This window comes from Branchiostoma belcheri, unplaced genomic scaffold, assembly GCF_001625305.1.
Source record: "Branchiostoma belcheri isolate BF01 breed outbred unplaced genomic scaffold, Haploidv18h27 scaffold129, whole genome shotgun sequence".
Classification (NCBI taxonomy): domain Eukaryota; kingdom Metazoa; phylum Chordata; class Leptocardii; order Amphioxiformes; family Branchiostomatidae; genus Branchiostoma; species Branchiostoma belcheri.
The window spans coordinates 331,657-334,845 of NW_017802702.1; positions in this window are offsets into that span (position 1 = coordinate 331,657).

Sequence of the window (3,189 nt, forward strand, 5' to 3'; positions counted from 1 at the left end):
ATATCAAATGCAGATCGCGGGGACGTCGCGGCGCCCTAACCCTAACCGCTTGATATTACAGCTTTTGTCGTTCTTAAATTTGATGACAAAACTCGTCGTACTCAATGACAAATAGTACGAGTGAAGTTCTGTCTTGCCATATTGCCAGCGGGCCATATTGAAATCGTCATACATATTGATGATCTCCATGTCGCAATATTAAAACACCAGCTACTAGTACTTCGTGATTTGGACGAAGTACCATCATAGATGGACATGGAAGAAAATTGGAGTGATAAGATGTACGATTACGGTCACTTTGAAATACAGTAGTCATTTTCCTAAGGGTGATTTCATTAGTTTATAAGTTCAGAAGTGTCTCAATAATCACTCATTCAAGCAAACACAAGTCACAAGCGCTGACAATGTTGAAGGAATGACAGACGTTTGAACATGTAAAACCTATTCGAGAGCTCGAGCCTATCATAGACCTTGTGTTAGGGTTTGAGCTGTACTGAAGACCTACGGTTCTAAGGCTTAGGGTATAGGGCCAGGTTGTGTTCTAGCCTTAAAATTTAGTGTATTAGAAAGAAGTTCCCGATGTATTACAGCTTTTATAATTGTCTTACCATACAATCCTTCATCAAGTGTACTCATTTTCTCCTTTTGTTTGCGTATGGGCTGGTCAGCGCAAGGGATTGGGTTCTGGTTAGGGTGATTTCAGAAGTTTAAAAGTGTCTCAAAAGTCATAATATCATATAAGTAAACACAAATCACAAGCGCTGACAGTTGTTTTCTTTCTGTTGGAGGGATAACAAACGTTTACAAATGTAAAAACAGCCCTAAACTAATTCTCAACATTTTAGTCTTCGAGTGCTATACTCGTATAGACCTAGGGTTAGTAATATTGTAGAGCTAGGGCTAGAGTTATGGCCTTAAAACTAAGTGTATTAGAAAGATTTTCCAGTTGTCTTACATCTTTTAAATTTGTCTTTCAATACCATCCTTCATTAAAAATTTAGTGTTTCAGAGTTACACCGTCGGCGCATGACTCCGTTCAACCTCACATGTAAGTACTGTAGTTTTGGAATGTGTGGCATTTCAGGTTGCATTTCCGATTCAACTGTATTGAAAACAAGAAAAACCGAGAATGTTGCGAATCAACATTGAATCCGGCAAACATTCCAGCACATTTCTAGTATAATTACGTAAATGACAATGACCGTGAACCACTGTGCATTAGTTTTCTACAAGTCCTACTTTATTATTTCGCCATTTTACCCCAGATTTTACCCACCCAAAGTGTACCGCAAATCCTTGTGAAATATTCGGGTACCGGTAGTCATCATAATCGAATATTACGACGTGAATGTTTTGCTGTTGCTTTTTAAGCAAACCAAAGTGATAGGTTGACCTATACAATTGGTTGTTGAAACAGTATATTGCTACATGTATACCAAGTTGGTTTTACCAGTAGTAACGTGAAGTTACGTGACGTCACTGTAACTTCCGACACTGGCAGAGTAGGGTGGCAGGTGTCTGAAGTTTTCCGAAGTTACGTGAAGTCACTGTAACTTCCAAGTTTTAAGTTCCGACACTGGCAGAGTAGGGTGGCAGGTGTCTGAAGTAGTCCGAAGTTACGTGAAGTCACTGTAACTTTCGACACTGGCAGGGTAGGGTGGCAGGTGTCTAAAGTTTTCCGAAGTTACGTGAAGTCACTGTAATTTCCAAGTTTTAAGTTCCGACACTGGCAGGGTAGGGTGGCAGGTGTCTGAAGTAGTCCGAAGTTACGTGACCTAACGTAACTTCAGACACTTCGCCACATCTGCCACCGTCGGAAGTTATACATAACTTCTACCGCCTTCCGGTCGACTGTCAAAAGTTAGGTCTAACTTCGAATTCGGACAACTTCTACCGCCTCCCGGGCTACTGTCAAAAGTTAGGTCTAACTTCGGACAACTTCTACCGCCTCCCGGGCGACTGTCGGAAGTTAGGGTTAACTTCTGCCATTTCTATGACTTACTTTCAACAGTGGGGTGAAATATTCAGAGAATTATTAGCGCCTTATAAGTTTTCTGTACAGTTGAACGTGAAGTCCCATGCATTTCAATTGACATCATGACTTCGAGGGCTGATGGACGTTGAAGAAAACACAAAATGTCCAAGCTAAAACAAACCACAGGCTCTGTCACTCCTTCTTAATACGTACGTTCGAGTAACGTTAGACTTTTGTGAATGTACTTGAAATGTTACGTTTGACTCAACATTTCCCCCAAAACTAGCCACAGGGAGGATAACGGAGTCATTGCGCCTGGAAAAATTCTTTAATGCTTCTACAAAATTTTTAAAGGTATGTCAACCAACACTATTTTAGGTTTGAAAATATCGCAAGTGAATTTAATTTTCTTTTTGTTTTTTTCATCTAAGCTCCTTGATTACAGCTAACACGATGAAAGGCTTCCGTACGTTGTATAATAATGTATATTACCTGTCAGGCCTTCTGTGACATCGCTTCTTTATCCCTGTTCTTGGTATCTCTTGCTCCTTCAAATATCTAGATGGTCATCAAAATCACAAAACTTCTAAAAAAATCTATTCCACTCGAAGTCCCCATCCCCGGCCCAGTTTGTTGGAAGGCCGATCATCGCAGACGGGCTACCCCCACGACCCCTGCGGTGACATTTGCGGGTCATCGCATGAGGAGGGCGTGAACCTTTGCACATACATGCCAAATGCTATCATATTGGGGATGCCGAAAGAGAAATAGGTTCTTTATTAACTCTCAAGCAGATATTTCGGTGGCAAAATCTTGAATATACCAGCGCTAAATGTCACCAAAATAACTTAAAGAGTAAACGCCCGGCCAACAGAGAGCTATGTAGGGTTGCTGAACGGAGCTTCTATTGCGTGCGATCTACGTTTGATCAGAAAAAATACCCCCCCCCCCAAAAAAAAACACGACCGATCAAACTCGGAGGCTAACATTCCAACGGGTCCGGACCTTTTTGAGTGGTCGTTAGCGCGCAGTAATTATATGTTTCTTTTGACAACTCCGGGAAGATCTAGAATAGCTCTAATCTCCAAGCAGATCCCTCTCGGTGGCAAAAAGACAGTATCAAATTGGCCAGACAGTATCCATTAGCCAGAGAAGCTCCATTAGCCACCGACGGGTGGTGGGGATCAGGACAAAAAAANAAAAAAAACCCGGAA